This window comes from Podarcis pityusensis (assembly GCF_964106645.2).
Source record: "Podarcis pityusensis genome assembly, chromosome: 12".
In the NCBI taxonomy this organism is placed as follows: domain Eukaryota; kingdom Metazoa; phylum Chordata; class Lepidosauria; order Squamata; family Lacertidae; genus Podarcis; species Podarcis pityusensis.
Window position 1 is genome coordinate 57,227,933 of NC_138037.1, and position 19,256 is coordinate 57,247,188.

At 40.0% G+C, this 19,256-nt stretch overlaps 1 protein-coding gene across 3 annotated transcripts in view; it reads right to left on the reverse strand.

Annotated features, from left to right (window-relative positions):
- The window catches only part of TPK1 (thiamin pyrophosphokinase 1), a 244,035-nt gene that overhangs the window by 160,469 nt on the left and 64,310 nt on the right, over window positions 1-19,256 (reverse strand). Inside the window, exon 1 of one of the 3 annotated variants that reach the window (XM_080976005.1) lies at window positions 346-634. The exons of the other annotated variants lie outside the window; for them this stretch is intronic. The gene's annotated coding sequence lies outside the window, so the exon portion shown is untranslated. Of the gene's footprint in view, window positions 1-345; window positions 635-19,256 lie in introns of those variants that run through there. 3 annotated transcript variants of the gene reach the window in all.

The following is a 19,256-nucleotide window of genomic DNA, read 5'->3' on the forward strand; positions in this document are numbered from 1 at the left end:
GGAAACGCCCGTGGGGAAACCACGGAACAGGCCTTGGATCAATGCCAATACTATAGATATACGAATTAGGTTCATCTTGCCTATACTACATAAATTCCTAGGTTGCACAGAACAACCTTATACCTCCCTGCTACTTCAAGATGAAAACCCAGAGGTTACATGCTCAGTTGCTAGATTCTGCGCCACTAGGATGGCTATTCGTTGAAGGATGGTTTGCGCCACAAACTAGGCCGAAACTGAAGGGCCAAAATGCAAGACTTGCGTTCCTTTATGTCCCGCCCTTTTAAATCTTTTAAAGTTATGTATGGTATAATCACCTTTTAATCATTAGTTTTTATCCCTTACCTGTTTTAAGTCTTATGTGTTCAGTTTATCCATATGTTTTACTTTATGCTGGTCTGTGACCAAAATTAAGTTTGATACTGATACTGATACCAAAATGTTGGACAACTGAGGCACGGCTTCCAATTGGCTGCAGAAGCTTCCTGCACTCAAGCAGAAGCTGCATCGGACGTTTGACTTCGGAAAAACGTTCGAAAACCGGAACACTTACTTCCAGGTTTTCGCTGTTCAGCAGCCAAAACGTTTCAAAACGGAGGCATTTGGGAACCAAGGCTTGACTGTACTGATACTAACGTTTTATGTATGCATCCTATATATACCAATTGCTTTGCTAAGCTGTGCAGATACAGAATAAAATGGCCAAATTTCACCTTCTAGCCTTCACAAAAGAAATTACATATTGTTAAAGACTGATGCTGAATCTTCCTATTACTGTGATTCTGGCACCTCTCTTTAAGGGCAAGACTACACTACAAATATAAACCAATTTTGGAACTATTCAACTGGTGTTTACTGGCCAAAGGCACTGGGCACTGAAATACAGCTGAAGATTTCTAACAAACAATTCTCAAGCTTATTTTTTCAATGGCAGTTAAAGAAAACTGAGCCTGGTTTCAATATATGTGTGAGGAAGATAAAATTCCTTCTCTGGTAGTCTCAATCAACCCAAGGCAAAGAAATCCAATCAGTAGTCTAAATGGAGAATTTCATGCAAGCAAAGAAACATCATCAAAAGCCAATCTACACATTATGAAGAATTAATTGTAACTTTCTATATTATACTATTCTGGGAGTGGGGATCTCTCCAATTCCTTGCAAGTAATAAACTAGCAAATCAAGGAGAAAGATTTAGAGTGGCCCTCTCCATGATATCTGAGCCTATGATATGCAGGATTTTTTTTTACTATAGGGCCAGTGAAAAATAGGGCACACACCTGTAATCTGAAGAATTTCACCACCTAGTCCGCCACCTCATTCTGCATAATGTTTAGATCAGCTCTTAAATGTTATCACGTCCTTGCAGGCTCAAAAGTTCAGCTCAGTAAGGAAACAATTATTCAAAGCCCTGTGAAGTCAAGCTCAAACTATCCCAACCCTCTCTGCCAGTTCAGAAACTGCTTATTTCAATTACTCTGTAGATTGGTTCCATTTGAAAACGGTAAATTTAAAGATTCCTCATGGACAACTGCTAATCTGTGACTATCTAATACATGGCTGTATGCTTTTGCCTTCCAGGCATATTCAACATTGATATGTTCTCATTGCTTTGGATCCACAATCCAACTGTGTTAAATATTGAGAAGAGCTTTCCTTCCTCTTCTGGGGTCTTCAAATTGGACCATCATTACTCATTAAGTAAAATATATTTAGAATACCCCAGGCTGCTATGCAATGGAGCTACAAGAAACTCACTTGAAGAATATTGGTGCCTACAACATACATCCCTATGCATTCTGCTGTAAGAATAATAATGAAGTATAAATAGTACTGCACCAGGGTGTGTGTGTGTGTGTGTGTGTGTGTGAGAGAGAGAGAGAGAGAGAGAGAGAGAGAGAGAGGTGTGTTTCATAATTTTCCCCTTGCCCATTTACCTTTTTCAAATACTATTCACAGCCTGGTCACAGCAGCTGCAACATGTTGATTCTTGCAGAAGCGATCTCAGCCAATCACAAATTGCAGCCAAACAGATCTGTCCATGGGAAGACATACTGAGTCCAAGTCAGGGCAGGAGCCATTATTCTTATTCTAGATAGTCTTTTTTTAAAACACACACACACACGCACACACACACGAGCAAGAGAACGTGCAATGGCTCAGTTTGCACGCTATGCTAAGCCAAACCATGGCTTCATGTGAATGAGCAGACTGCTGGAGAGAATATTTATTTACTAATATCCCACGTTTCTCCCAGTACAGGTCCCAAAGCAGCTCACAACAGGAATGATAGCAGATCCAATTAAAAATATGTTTCAAAATCAATATTTAATCTATCAATAAGAAATTTAGTAGGGTAACATTGTTACCCTACTAAAACAGTGATGAATTTGAACATTCAAAACCATTTAAAAGCACAACAATGACAACAAAAGAAAAGAAAATGTACAACACCCACCCTCAGAAGACCCTGCTGCACCAGCCAGTAGAGGCCAAAGGCCTGTCTAACCAAAAAAGGCATTTGCTTGCCAGCAAAAGGAAAGCAGAATGGGTGGGGGCAGCCCCCTCTCCCATGAAAGGGAAAATCACAACCACTTTGGTCCTCCCTGGTTGTTCCACTGCCGTGATTTAGCTCTCTCCAGATAAACCATGAGCTGTAGCCAAGGGCTATCATGAGGTCTGCAGTTCAAAGTTTATTAGTAGAGCACTAAACCACAGCTTTGGGTTCAGACAACACACTAAACCAAACCATGGCAGCTCAGCACTGCCATGGCAAAATAACTGGGCAAGTGGCTGCCATCTCCTCTATGAGGGCCTCGTGTTTATTGCTCATACTAAGCAATCCATGGTTTGGCTTAGCAATCAAAGACAGTGTCATGCTGCCAGATCCAATGTCAAATCAGAAGGCAAATCAGAAGGCAGTGTTTCCTAGCCTCAATCGGAGTGGAAAGTTTTCGTCATTTTGTCACCCCCAAATTGCTGCTACTGAGAGAATGTGTATCACAGGGTAAGGATTTTCTTGAAATGTCCTGCCACTCCCCATAGAAACCAACCTGGACCCTGTGTTCACAATCTGAGGCCCTTCCACAAGTGCTCTGGAGGGTGGCAACACCAGAATGGGTCTTTTCTGTGGTGGCTCCCCACTTGTGGAATGCTCTCCCCAGGGAGGCATGCCTGGTGCCTTCATTACTGCAAACCGCCCTGCCATCTTCAGATGAAGGGTGGTATATAAATTTAATAAATATTTCAGGACATTCCTAATTATGCAGCTCAATGACATGATATTTGTAAAACTCCTCTAGCAATTTGGAAGGAAGGAAGACATCATGCCCGTCAGAAGCAACAAGCCTGTTATGAAATTCATCACATAAAATCATTACAATCAACTGTGGAGCATGCTCCTTAATGCCCACTGCAGAGAATTTGCTCAAAGACCACGAACAATTAATCATGCTGGTTGTCAATGGATAATAGCAACCCTGCATATTTTTGAACACCAGCATCTTGTGAATTAAACATCCTGGGAGAAGCAGTGTGGCTGGTTTTACGGTCACTTCACTCTACATAGCGCCAGTGTTTGCTGCGGTTGAGGCTGCCATTACGTTACCCTGGTGTATTTATTGCACTAATCAGGAAGGCAAGCGAAGGCAAGACATGCATCTCTGAATATGGAATGGGCAGGTCACTGCGGTAAACAAGGTTTCCTTGATCTGTACTCCCTGCAGGATCTGCCACGCAGCACCTAATTCACATTAGCATTTATTGTTCAGTAAACAAACACCTTATCTCTCTATGGGCTTCTTTCAAATATTTGAGACTAGCTCCTTTTTATATTTCTGGTAAACAGTCTATATTTCTGATGTAATAAATACAAATGCTATATTCCCATCTTTGTAAAAGCTTTTTTTTTTAAAGCCACAATTCTCAATCTATCACTGTTTCCCATGACAGAGAATAAGAGTTTTAAAAATTTGGTTGAACAGCTGCCCTTTCTGCCTAAGAACTTCTTTTCCTTGGTGCTCTTTCAGCAAATCAAAATCAATAGCTGGGGTGAAGGAGGTGGGCACATCCTTGTTTATTCTTCCCTTAGACTCCTGCAGGCTCGCATGTATTGCAGCAATGAAGAATGACAGCATTCCCGTTTACCTACAATTTATTAGTTATTTATAGTTTTTCTGAAAAAGCGAAAAGGGTACATAGGTTTCTTTCTGTTTATACATTTTTGGATTATGGTGAAGTGGAAACTGCTGGTGTCCTTTCCAGTTATTTATTTATATATTTCATTTGTGTGCTACTCAATCTTTAATACAAGGAGTTCAGAGCAATATGCATTTTAGCTGCACAACCGTCCTGTGCAGTAAGCTAGACAAACAGGCAGGGACTTGCCCAAGGCCATTTAGTGAGCTTCATACCTGAGATGGTCTGAAAACTAGGTTTACACACCTAACTCCAATTCACTCTCCACTACACCAGGGATTAGTCATACTTTCCATCCTATGGGACTACTTGAGACAGCTGGAAATTACCAAGTGCAGGTGGCAGATGGAGGCAGAGTGTGGCATAATGAGCTGGCAGTTTTCTAGTGATAGCTCATTCATCTTTGGAAATGGCTACACTATGTACCAAAGCTTTTTCCTTGCAGCAAGCAGTTCCATAGTTTAGCTTTTCTCAAGCTAAGTACAGGTGTATGTCTCAAGGTTATTGTGACATTTTAGGCAGAATTTGCTGGTCCTCTAAGCGGGGTAAAAAACACTTTTCTATTTCTCCTCTCCCTCTCCCCACGTGCCTCTTCAAAGTATTTTTACCCATCTCCTGTAACTTCTTCTCCCATTCTCCTTTCACGCTCAACATGTACTTTGCCCAGCCTGCTAGTTTCTTTCATTTGTCCACTTCCTTTCACTGTCTCTTACCCCTGCCATTCTATTCCTAGTTTATTTACTTTTAAAATACTAATAGTAGTGGTAGGATTAGTAATCCACAGCAGCCCATCTCACATTCTATTTTCCTTCAACATCTCTGGCTCCTTCCCCTCAGAGGAGGGAGACCAGCTAGGAACAAGTAAAACACCAACTAGGAAGAATAAGAGTGGAGAACACAATGCAGAGCTTTCAGCCTTTCCTTCTACAGCCCCAAAATGTCTTGGGCTGACCATAGCTCCTTCTCTTCCCCCCACTGCCCCAGTTTAAATAGCTTATTTTGCCACAACACAGAATCTAGGGCTTTTTGAAAAACAGGTGCAGAAATCTGATTTTTACCATTTTTAGCACCAAATCTACACATACATGTTTTGAGGCCAATCTGCAAATTGTGTGGGGGGGAAATTCAGGTTTGTCACTGACTATATACAGAGACATTCAGCTAATTCTCGTTCTCCACCAAACATACCTTTGTGATACATATTACAAAACCCACATTTGTCTCCTTCACCTGTTATGTAGGCAGTTACAAACAACAATTACGCGTTTGAAGCAGGTCTTATGTTTTTTTTTTACATGTCTCCCTCCGTCTCTATGGGGCACAGATACTGAATGCTGAATGGGAGCTATAAGCTCTGGCAGATGTCTGAAAAGCCAGCAATCAGGTGCTACCACAATCAAATACTGTACAATCAAATATGAAGGGGCAAGAGAAAAAGTGGAAAGAAAGAAAGAAAGAAAGAAAGAAAGAAAGAAAGAAAGAAAGAAAGATCTGGTAGTGATCTATGGGACCTGCCAAGAATATTATCCTATTCCTGAGTAGAAGAACAGGTGTGAGTTAGTGAAGCCTGACAGGATTTGCAGGGCATCCATCCATCAGCTCCTGCTGCAGCTGGTCCAGTGGATGAGAGGCAGTGAGATGTAACAATATCTGATAGGCTATGGAAATAGTATGTCGGGATTTGCATCACTTGGTCAAGGACTAGTTTTATCATAAGGTAACTCCTTAGGCAACAGTTTCTGGGGGGCAGCATATTCATTTATTTAGTATTTTAAAAACCTTTCTAGGCCACCTTTCCCTTCAACAAAACATTCAAGGCACTTTGCAAAAATAATAATAAATTCAATCATCATTAAATGAATTTTAAAATTCATTTAATTTTAAATTAAATGAATTTAATTTTCATTTAAATTGCCTAAAATTGCGCCCTTGAACAGCAGCAATGCTAAAATCCTTCTAACATATGCAGTGTTTGTTTTTCAAACGGGGAGTAATTCAAAGGTTTTTCTCATTCACTTGCAAGCAGTGTTATTTTTCTAGAAAAAGAGGTACTGGAACTGATCCTTAACACCTCCCTCGTTCTCTTAGAATGGCAATGGTGCCACCTGAGAGGTGCTGGAACTGAGTTCTGGCTGGAAAAAAGCCCTGCTTGCAAGCTTGCACGCACGCACGCACACACCACTTACTGTCTGAATCACTGAGAACTACTCCTAGGATTCTGCTGGCTGTCTAGCTCTGTTTTATTAGGTCAGGTGCCAAAGGGGTCAATCTAGAAACTAATCAGAAAAGCAACAATGCCCACTGTCGAGTCAGGTTGCTAAACGATGGTGGCACGCCTTCCTGCTGGCTGACTGGCAAAGGTCTTGTGTAACAGCAGGTCCTTGAGGGGGGAGGGCCAGAGAGTGGCAACTCCACCTGTCTGACCCAGGAAACCTGCATGGAGGGTAAGCCCACAAGGGGAGTCCAGGGGGGGGGGCATGTAGCTCAAGTCCCCTCAAACCCAGAAAAGAACATGGCAAGATCAGTTATCAGGAGATGGTGGGTAATGCCTGGGTGGTAAGAGGAATTTTAAACATCCATTGGTACATTCTACTAAGCAGGGCATTGGAAGAGGTGCTAATTGCAGTCATTAGAATCTGCTGATATTGCAAGAGCAACCAAAACTATGAAGGCATTGCAATTTCATACCTACTTTTTTTTTTTGGGGGGGGAGAATACATTAAGGAAATCATTGTCATCCCAAGAAATAACAAAGAAATTATGAGTGGAACACATTAAACATAATTAAAAGGAACCTGCTTGTGATTATTAAGGCTTGATGGAGATATTGTAATGAAATCGTTAATAAAATGCTTTATAACTGCATTCATCAACTTGTTCTGTCTGAAATGTGTTTTTGATAACCCAGCAGTAACATCTCAAGAACAGTATTAGGCTTCTACTCTATATTAAACGAGAATTCAATTACTGTATGATACACTATGTGTAGCCCCGCTGAGATTATTTTCCATCCTGGATGACAAACAGTGTTATTTTTCTATTACTAAAATAAGTTATCTGTTTCAAGGGAAGAAAACACATTTACAACGTAAGAGCTAACTGTACTTTTATGGGAAATGAAACCAAGGGAATTTTTGTCAACAGTGTAGCTTGCATTTTCCTTTATTAATTTGCTCAGCATTTATCCGGTCGAAGGAGGTTGTGCTCTGAAAAGTTTTGAATCCATTTTGTTTCGTCAAAACTCCGGAGTGGCCTTTGGCATCCACAATGGATTCTACAATCCACTACAGTCACGTACAGTTTGGGACATCAGAGACCTCTGACCAAACGAAAGGAAGCCTGGAGAAACCTCATGGAGCTCTCTCAGGCTGCATGATGCCTCCTCTCCTCTAAAAGGTAAAGGTACCCCTGCCCGTACGGGCCAGTCTTGACAGACTCTAGGGTTGTGCGCTCATCTCACTCTAGAGGCCGGGAGCCAGCGCTGTCCGCAGACACTTCCGGGTCACGTGGCCAGCGTGACAAGCTGCATCTGGCGAGCCAGCGCAGCACATGGAACGCCGTTTACCTTCCCGCTGGTAAGCGGTCCCTATTTATCTACTTGCACCCGGAGGTGCTTTCGAACTGCTAGGTTGGCAGGCGCTGGGACCGAACGACAGGAGCGCACCCCGCCGCAGGGATTCGAACCGCCGACCATGCGATCGGCAAGTCCTAGGCGCTGAAGTTTTACCCACAGTGCCACCCGCGTCCCTCTATATGATAACAATTTGTGATCAGCATGCTAGACGCTTCCAGGCTGCCCCATGGTTACAGGATACAGTGGTACCTTGGGTTACAGATGCTTCAGGTTACAGACTCCGCTAACCCAGAAATAGTACCTTGGGTTAAGAACTTTGCTTCAGGATGAGAACAGAAATTGCGGCGGCGGCCCCATTAGCTAAAGTGGCACCTCAGGTTAAGAACAGTTTCAGTTTAAGAACAGACCTCCAGAACGAATTACCACGGTATATGCTATATTCATATTGGAACAGAAGTTTTCCATCAATTCCACACAGATATTAAAGAAAGTCATAACATTTAGTCCAAACACTCCAATTCTTAGATCTCTAACGATCTTCAAAGGCCATAATCCAAATTACCATCCAATGGAAGTTAGATGCTTTAAATAATTTCAATATTCTCACATGGTTCTATTTTTGTTTTAATCCATAAATATAATTCTGTTCTCTTTTTCTCTTCTTGTTTTTTCTCTGTTTGTTATCGTTTAGGGGGGAGGCTTGCCAAATCATTTATACAGTGGTACCTCTAGTTATGAACTTAACTCGTTCCGGAGGTCCGTTCTAAACCTGAAACTGTTCTTAACTAGAAGCCTGCTTTCGCTAATGGGGCCTCTTGCTGCTGCTGCGCTGCCGGCACACGATTTCCATTCTCATTCTGGGGAAAAGTTCTCAACTTGAGGTAACTCTTCCAGGTTAGTGGAGTTTGTAACCTGAAGCGTTTGTAACCTGAGGCGTTTGTAACTCGAAGTACCACTGTATAGCAAATATAGTATAATTTTAAAAGGGTAAAGGCTCCCCTCCCCCCTCACATACCTATTCTTCAATGAAGGAAATTTTATTTCCAGTTCAAAATGTTGCAACCCAGTAGCTGATTCACTTGGCAGTGTGTAATCTTGTCCCCTTCATCCTGCACATGTCTGTAAATTAGAGCCAATTTCATCCTAATAAACAGAAGAACCTCTGCTCTTAATGGCTGCATTGGGGGTTATCAATATGAGAAGCGCTTTTACACTCAGGGTCTCCTGCCTCTTGGGTTCCATACCAGAGTGAGAGCCATTTATCAAGATGATCTGCGAGTGGAGCTCATTCGCCCTGGGCCCGGGGGGGGGGGGGGGCTTGCAAGGACAATTACTCCCAAATCTTCCTTGCTTATTCTCCGCAATCTCCGCTAGCGTGGGAGCTGCATTCATTAAGGCAGGAAGCACCGGAAGTCCCTACAATACAAATTCTAACACCAAGGCCACATTCAGATAGCACTTTAATTCTGGGCATGTCTTTACCTTTCCATAATGCAAAAGGAAATTAATTTAAAGCTAGGAGTATGGATGAGTTTTCACAATCCAGTTATACTAATATTGTAGATAAGTTATTCTACTTCTTTTTAATTTGTTATTACACTTTTATTGTGTGTTTTTCCAAAGAGCTCAGGACATCCTACTTCCTTTATTCCCATAGCCACCTTGTGGGCAGGGATGGGTGATATATTGATATATCGTCCAAAACCAGTTTGAAGTCCATATTGTGATATCAGTTTCATAATTTTTAAACCTGGCAGTATATCAGAAATCATGATGTGTGCTTGTGTGTTCTTCACAAAAATCACCACGTAGGAAAAACCGTGAAGCCAGCCAATGCCTCTCTTGATTCCTGCAGCCCCTGTTAACTCTGCCGGCTCAGTTCTCCCCTGCCTCATGAAGGGGCCAGTGAATCACAAGAGCAGGTGCTGGCAAAAATCACGATGCAGGAAAAAAACATGAAGCCAGACAATGCCTCTACATAGCTCCAACCTTATTCAGTCATTATGATATATCAGTATATTGCAATGTTTAACTGGTGATATATCATGATGTTGAAAACCAGGTATCGCCCAGCCCTACTTGTGAGGTAAGTTGGACTGAGAGGTAGCAGCTGATCCAAATTCAAAGAAAGAGCTTCATGGCCTTGCACAAATCTGAACCAAGCTCTTATTTGGCAATGCATGCCAAATGGTGGGAAAGGGCATTGAAACATAGCCATAAAGTTGTATTTTAGCTGAGTGCTAGTTGCTCTCCTGCTTCTTAAATATGGTAGCACTTGCTTCTTGCTTACTTATTTTTCTTATGGTACGGTGACGAATTTGTAGAGCAGCTCAGGAGAAGAAGGCTAGAGTCTGATGAGGTGAATCACAAGTTAGACTTAAGAGATTTGTTTCACTGCATCTACTTACCTTGTCCCTATATTTCTTTCTTTATTCTTCTTTGTAAATAAATTTTTCTGATATTATGTTGTAACAATATGTTACCAAAATCATTATACATAGAACATCCTTGCTATGCATGCAAAAAATGGAAAACACTTTATGGATGCTGTTCCAGAAAAGCTGAACTAGAAGGATTTATTTTTTTCTTATTTCAACTCTGCTGCAGTTTGCCATCCAAAAGGAGCAAGTTCAATCATACTTTGCTAAGCAAAGATCTAAACTAAACTCCGTAGATATCAGAACTATTTTCTTCCTCAGCAATTTGTTTCAAATTTCTTTTATTACTTTTGTACTTATCATATTTTTCCAATTTAGTTACTATCTTAGATTATATACCTTGATCACTGTTGCAGTATACCTTTAATAAAAATTGAACTTAGCATGTTCATGTTTGATTGTTTTTAAAACATACTATTGTGATGGGAGTTGATTATGCAAAAATATTTTATATTAATAATCTTGACATCAAGCAATATGTATTACTGTTTTAGAAATGAATACTTTTGTTTCTTTCAATTGTGTCTTTAAACCTGCCATAAAGAGGGAGAAGGTAGAAAAGAAAGAAGGGCGTAATTTGCCTTTTATTCCATGTCCAATTACGTAATCAATAATCTACACACATAAAAAGCTAGATGCCAGCCTAGCCGACTCTAATTTTAAGTATGCAGGGAGGCTTTTCGGATGGACGGGAGGAAGGAATTTAATCACAGGTGCTTCTTCCTGCAGTGTGAAATGACAAGAGTTGAAAAAAAGGTCTCATCTGCACTTTGTGAGAACTACGCCATCAATATTGAACGCAAACATTAGAGCAAACTCCTAACTAGCATCTAAGATCACTATCTCACTGTAAACAATCCTATTCCCATTAAGGCAATAAAAAGCAGATGTTGAGCAATTCAATTCATGCCTGACTTCACCTCAGCTAATAATTATCCTTATATTATTTCATGCAAATGTTTTTTGTAAAACTCCTATCTGATTATTTAAGTCAGAGTAATAAAGAGATGATACTTCATCATAATTCTAAATTAAAGGTGGCATTAGCATAATAACCCCACAAAGAGAGTCTCAGTACACAATTCTATCTGCTCTTAATGTGCTAAGGATGACCATTAAACTCCACTCTCCTCTGACACTTGTGAGTTATGTGGTAATCCCAAACACATGAAAATAAATTGTTTATTCCACAACCACTTCCTCCTCCTGCAAACTCTATATTTATGGCAGCTGTAACTCTGCTTCCCATAAACAGCAACAGTGAACATAGTGCAGATGTAGCAGAGTCAGCATTAACTAATGAAAAAATTAATCAGAGAATGAAGGACAAAGCTACTAGGAAAGTTTAATAGAAAGCATTCACAATCACACAAAACTACACTCTACATTTCCTTTGGGGTCCATTTGTAAACCTTCCTCAAAGACCTCTGAATTTTAAGTAATATTAGAAGAAGTAATTCGAATTAGGGAATTAGAAAAAACACAGCATGAGGCAGACGGGTTCATGGAATAAGAAAGAACCATATTTAACTCCAAAAGCAGACAGACAGACAGCACTGCCACCGATTGCACAGAATGAAAGAAGCCAGCCTATCTGGAAGCCAAGGCCACCATCTTGGTCTCTGGGGTGACCAGCAGGACTAGGGGTGGTTTTGACAGTGTCCCAGCTAGGACTGTCTACAGCAGGGGTGCTGTAGTGTCCTGTCTCCAGAGGTTGCTGGACTACAATTTCCATCAACCCCAGCTAGCGTGGCCATTGGACTCCAACAATGTTTGAAGCACCAGAGATTCCCCATTCCTTCTTCCTTTAACCAGCACAGGGACGGATAAAATAATTGGTCTATCTCAATAAATCAGGGATGGGAAATACAGTGTTGGACTCCTATCAGCCCCAGCTAGCAGAACCAGTGGGAAATGATGGTAAGAGCTGTATGGCCACAGGTTCGCCATCTATCCCTGGTACAAACTATCCTTACTGACAAATGTATCAGATATTGGGCCTGTGGCCAGAAATTTTGTTATGAGGGGTCCAGGGGTGGGTGGGGGGAAGAGAGATGAAAAAACACCGAGAAAATAAATCCCAAAAGCCTAATATGAACCTTCCCAAATACTAAGATCTATATACACTGTAATGCTGTACAGTTACACAAGAATAAGGTCCATGGAATTGGAGTGGGATTTACCTCTGAGGGAAAATGCATAGGATTGCACTATCTGAGACTGTGCAACCTTCAGGTCCTTGCCACCTTCAGAGGTGAGGTGAAGTGAACAGTAACCAGAAACTCTGCAGGGATGCTCACCTGGGGCAGAATCTTTTTTTTTAAAGAATATTTATTCCAATTTTAAGATTACAGAAAAAGAAAAAAGGAAAAAAGGAAAAACAAATCACATACATCCTACAAAAAAAACAACACACAGTACAAAGAAAGATACAAAAGACAAAAAATCACAATAAAAAAGTAACAAAAAATCAAATTAGACCATTAGAACCGTTTTCCCATTTACTTATTTCCGTGACTTCCTCTCACTTCTCTGCTTTGTATTCTAATTTGAATTGTATCTCCATCAAATCCTTCTAACCTTCTTTTCATTTACTTATTTTAACATTCGAAAGTATTTAATTCTCCTCTATCTTTATTTTACACTTCTTATTTACTTATTCCCTTATACTCTGTCTGCCAATACGGTCTAATATTCTTCTCCAACCTTTTCTAACATTCTTTTATATTACAGTATTTCTGAAGATATATTTTAAATTTTTTCCAATCTTCTTCCATCGACCCTTCTTCCTGATCTCGAATTCTGCCGGTCATCTCAGCCAGTTCCATATAGTCTATCACTTTTCTCTGCCATTCTTCTCGGGTAGGCAATTCTTGTGTCTTCCAGTATTTCCCAATAAGTATTCTTGCCGCTGCTGTCGCATACATAAAGAAGTTCCTGTCTTCCCTTCGCACCAATTGGCCGACCATGCCCAAGAGGAAGGCCTCTGGTTTCTTCACAAAAGTGTATTTCAATACCTTTTTTAGTTCATTATATATCATTTCCCAGAAGGCCTTGATCTTTGGGCACGTCCACCAAAGGTGAAAAAAAGTACCTTCATTTTCTTTACATTTCCAACATTTATTATCAGGCAGATGATAAATTTTTGCTAGCTTGACTGGGGTTAAGTACCACCTGTAAATCATTTTCATTATATTTTCTCTTAAGGCGTTACAGGCCGTAAATTTCATACCTGTGGTCCATAACCGTTCCCAGTCAGCAAACATAATATTATGCCCAACATCTTGCGCCCATTTAATCATAGCAGATTTAACCATTTCATCCTGTGTATTCCATTTCAACAGCAGATTATACATTCTTGACAAATTTTTAGTTTTAGGTTCTAACAATTCCGTTTCCAGTTTAGATTTTTCCTCCTGGAAACCAATCTTTTTATCTAAGTTAAAAACCTCCCTTATTTGATAATAATGCAGCCAATCTCGAACTTTAGTTTTTAATTTGTCAAAGCTCTGCAATTTTAATTTATCTCCAACTTGTTCTAAAATTTCACAATATTTTGGCCAGTTTGTCTCCATATTTGTTTTTTTCAAAGCCTTAGCCTCCATTGGTGACAGCCACCTTGGTGTTTTACTTTCCAACAAATCCTTATATCTCACCCAAACATTGAATAATGCTTTCCTGACAATATGATTCTTGAAGGCCTTATGCGCTTTGACTTTGTCATACCATAAATATGCATGCCACCCAAACACATTATCGAAACCTTCTAAATCTAAAATGTCCACATTTTCAAGAAGTAGCCAATCTTTCAGCCAACAAAAAGCGGCTGATTCATAGTAAAGTTTAAGATCTGGCAGGGCAAATCCCCCTCTTTCCTTTGCATCTGTTAGTATCTTAAATTTTATTCTAGGCTTTTTGCCCTGCCAGATAAATTTGGAAATATCTTTTTGCCACCTCTTGAAACAGTCCATTTTATCCACAATTTGTAATGTTTGGAACAAAAACAACATTCTAGGCAACACATTCATCTTTATCGCTGCAATTCGGCCCAACAATGATAACTTCAATTTTGACCATATTTCTAAATCCTTCTTCACCTCTGACCAACATTTTTCATAATTATCTTTAAACAGATTCACATTTTTGGCAGTCATATTCACCCCTAGATATTTCACTTTATTAACAATTGTTAATCCTGTCTCTTTCTGAAACCTCTCCTTCTCCATCTCTGTAAGATTTTTCTCTAATACCTTAGTTTTCATCTTGTTTAATTTAAAACCTGCTACTTGACCAAATTCTTGGATTGATTGTAACACTCTTTTTGTACTAGCTTCTGGCTCCTGTAATGTCAAAACTAAATCATCGGCAAAAGCTTTCAATTTGTACTGTTTAGCTCCGAGTTGTATACCTTTAACCAATTGGTCTTTTCTAATCATATTGAGCAAAACCTCCAGGACCGATGTAAAAAGCAATGGGGAGATTGGGCAACCCTGTCTTGTTCCTTTCTCTATCTTAAATTCTTCTGTAACTACATTATTCACAATAAGCTTAGCTTTTTGTTCCGAGTAAATTGCACTTATACCATTTTCGAAACTTTGGCCTACCCCCATCCCCTGCAGATTTTTCTTCATAAAGCTCCAAGAAATGTTATCAAACGCTTTCTCTGCATCTACAAATATTAAAACAGCTTTAGTATTGATATTAACTTGCAATTTTTCCAAAATATTAACGATGTTCCTAGTATTGTCTGACAAATGTCTCCCAGGGAGAAAGCCCGCCTGGTCTTTATGAATCTCTTTTACCAATACATTTTTTAATCTTTTAGCCATAATTTCGGCAAAAATTTTGTAATCCACATTTAGTAGGGATATGGGACGGTAGTTCTTCAACTGTGTCTTCTCCCCTTCGGTTTTTGGTATAAGTGTAATGTATGCTTCTTTCCACGACTCGGGTGCTTTTCCTCCCCGTAGTATTTCATTACAAAGTTCTTTCAACGGTTGCAGTAACCATTCTTTCAAAGTTTTGTAGTACTTTGCAGTTAGTCCATCCGGCCCTGGTGATTTGCCCAATTTCATATTCTGAATGGCTCCTTCCACTTCTTGGTCAGATATTGTAGAATTTAATATTGATTTACTGTCTTGAGATATTTTTTGTAATCCATTATTTTCCAGAAATCGGTCAATGTCTAGTTCTTTCTGAGTCTCCTGCGTATATAACTGTTTAAAATAATTCTGAAAGCACTTCCGAATCTCTCCAGGATTCTGTATATTCTTCCCTTCTACAACCAAGTTCGTAATCGTATTCAGCTTTTGTCTTTTTTTCATTTGCCAGGCCAATAACTTCCCACATTTATTTGCCGATTCGAAAGTCTTTTGTTTCATCTGTTTGATCTTCCATTCTATCTCCTGGTTCATCAATTTCATATATTGTACTTGGTATAGCTTTATCTCTTTTAAAATCTCCTGTGAGTTCGGTTTCGCTCTCAGTCTTTTTTCTCCGTCCTTAATTTTCTCCAAAATTTTTTCTCTCTTCTCATTTTGATATCTTTTCCTAATTGCATTTTGTTGTATCAAAAATCCTCTCATCACCGCTTTACTGGCATCCCAAATCACTCTTTTTTCTGTCATAGTATTCAAATTTATTTCAAAATAGTCTCTCAAATTCTTCTGAGCCTTTTTAATAATTTCCTCATTCCTAAATAAGGAGTCATTCATCCTCCATCTAAAGGCCCCAATTGGCGTTGGTATCATTTCAATCTTTACTGGATTGTGGTCAGAGCAAATTTTCGGGCAAATCACCGCTTTTTTAATTTTAGGAGCCAGTCCTCTAGTTGTCCAGATTTGGTCTATTCTTGTCCATGTCATATTTGCTTCAGAGAAGAAGGTTCCTTCTCTTTCCAAGGGGTTCTTTATTCGCCAAATATCCACAAGATCCATATTGTCAGTCATTTCAAAAAATGTCCTTGGCAGTCTTCCATCTTTTGTCACTGTTTGTCTTTGGGCTTTGTCCATATTTGTAGACACTACTCCATTCATATCTCCCATCAAAATAATGTTGTAATCCAGATAGTCCAGGGGAGTTTCATGCAGTTTCTTGAAGAATTCTGATTTTCCCTCATTTGGTGCGTAAACGCCTATTATCAAAAATTTCTGTCCTTGGAATTGAATTTCAATTGCTATATATCTTCCTTGGTCATCTTTAAATATAAATTTTGGTGACAGGCTTTCCTTCGCATAAAGTACTACCCCTCTTTTTTTTACATTATCCGATGAGATAAATTCCTCTCCCAATCTTTTATTTATCAAGATTTTCCGATGTAGCCTTGTCACATGAGTCTCTTGTAGGCAAATCAAGTCCAAATGTTCTTTTTTCAATGTATGAAATACTCTCCCCCTTTTTGCCGACGAATTTAGGCCATTAATATTCCAGCTTAAAATTTGTAGTGTCATTTTGTAGTTACTCTCCTCCTCCAACAGCCCCAAGAAGGTTGTCTATATCTGTCGGTGGCGTTGGTTTCCCTTTTTCTTGCAGACCCTTGTCCGGTCTCGCAATGTCTTTTCCCAATCCTTTCAGTAGATCTTCTTCGTATGCACTCAGAAACTTGTTCTTTTCCTCCACTGATCTGATCTTGGTCTTTCTTCCTTTGAAGCTAAAGGATAGACCTTGGGGAAATTCCCACCTAAAAAGGATTTTATTTTTTCTCAACAAGTCCACCAAGTCTCCAAAGTCCTTTCTTAAATCAAGAAGGTGTTTTGGTATATCTTTAAAAATTTCCACTTTTGATTGTATAATTGTCAAGGGTTTTTCGTAATGTAAACCCAAAATTTTGTCCCTTTCTTCTTTGGATCGAAGAGTGATCAAACAGTCCCTTATTTTGATCTTTCTTCCTCCTTTCCCCAGTCGAAAAGCCCTCACAATCTTAAAATCCTCTTGTTTCAATTCCGATTTCCAAAAGTCCAAAAATTCTTGTGTCAAAAAGTCTGTCAAGGTACCTTTCTCCAACTCAGGAACAGCTCTGATTCTAAGATTCGTTTGTTTGTCTTTCAGGTCAATCATAGATAACGTTAACTTATGTTCTGCAATCTCTTTCTGCAAGTCTGGTACTTTTTCAGTTTCCAATTGCCCCAATTTAAATTCTACAGCAGCAGTTTTTTCCTGTATAGACTTTGAGTCTTGCAACAGTTTCTGGATAGATTCCGTATTGCTGTTTACTTTTTTCTCCAAATTACCTAATGTTTCTGTATTTAAGTCAATTTTCCTGTTTGCAATATCCACTTTCTGATTCGTCTCTTCCACCTTCCTATTCGTTTCCCCCACTTTTGTACTTAACTGCTGTATTGATTCATTAATCTTAGTCAGAGCACTGGCTAAAAGTTCCTCAGACATTCCACCAGACTTAGGTTGTATTGCCGATGCGGGCAAACCAGCAGATGATTGCCTTCTATGTGTCCAAGGTTTCCCTGATCTCAAAGTTGACTGGTCCTTATGACCATCAGCCATAACAGAGTGAAGGTCAAATTCCTTTCCCACGTCTGATGTTCCTGTTTATAAGTGGAAAATTCCTTTCCTTTCCTGCAATTGCAGAGAGTCCCACTAGATGGACACTGTTACCACCTAGCAAGTTACTGTCTTTTTGAAATAACAGGGGAAAGATACTAAGTAAGAAAAAGTCAAGAATAGAGGACACAATATAGCTTTCCAGTCCTTTCCAATCTTTTCCCAATAAAATTGGCCACAATGTATCTCCTTTGCAGCCAACAAACAGCTTTAACAGCTTTGACAGCTTTGACAGCTGAGTGACAGATCACTCATTTAATCCTTCAATTTAAACAGTCCGGTAGAATCAAAAGTCTTTCCCTTAACTCTCCAAAGGGTAGATCCCTACAAAGTTCTCAGGTCAGAAAGAAACACTTATTTCAGTTCAGTTTTCCCACGTTTAGCTCCAAATCTCTTTGCTTTATTCCTTATACAGTGCAGTGAAGCGGACTTCCTGTTTACGCTTCCGCCACGGTAGCCAATTCAGACGTTTTTAAACAGCTTTAAACTTTTCCGCCTTTTCACAAATGTTCCAAATTAATCCAAATATTGCTCTTTTATCCAATTCTTCTACTCACGGTTAATTTTTTAAGTCCGAATGTCCCAGGAATAAGTCAGCGCTCTCCAGCAACGGCAACGCGGCTTCGCTCAGTGAGAGCAGCGATCCGCTCGCAGCACCGCGCTTCTCCCCCGCTCCCTTCCGAAGCCTCAAAAAAGGCTTCCTTTCGGGTTGGGGGGGGCGCTCCAAGGTGCCCGCCGAGCCTCCACGTTCGCAGGCGTCCGCGCCTGCGATTTCTAAGGGTCCCCGCTTCGCCGGAGCGCACAGGATCTCCCACTGGGCTACCCCCTCCGAAGATCAAAGGAGGTCCGCCATTACTGCTGGCGCTGACCGGAAGTCTGGGGCAGAATCAGGTATCTTGGCAGAATCAGGGCACCTGGGGCAGAATCAGGTATCTTGGCTGCTGAGAACAGGATTCTGGACTATATATGCCTTTGGCCTGACTCTGCATGGCTGTTATGTCCTCATCTTCTAGCATGCTAAAAAATCATCATTATTTTATTTTATTTGCCTGGACATTTTAGGTATTTTAATTATCCTGGTTTTTACTAATGTTTATGTTGTTTCCCTGCTGCTGCGCTTGCAGAGCACCTCTTCTTCTTCTGGTTTTTACTGATCTTTGCATTTTATGGAAAATGCATAGGGATCCTTTTGGGCAAAAGATACAGGATATAAATACATTAAAAAAATTAATGACTTTTTAAAAAGGGCTTAAGCTAGTTATCCCTGCTTTAAATGGCAGAGTGAAAAGGCTACAGTAGAGCTACCTTTTTGAATGAAAGCTGAACAGTGAACACTTACCAGGGGTGGAGAAAGGGGGCTGGCCCCCAAGAAGCTTTCCAGTGCACAGCAGACTTCAAAATAGGTTTCTGAACAATTCTGCTTAGTGCATTCATTTAGCTGACTGGAAGTTCAAGAATGTGAATTTCTGCCATTTGAAATATCTCGTCACTTT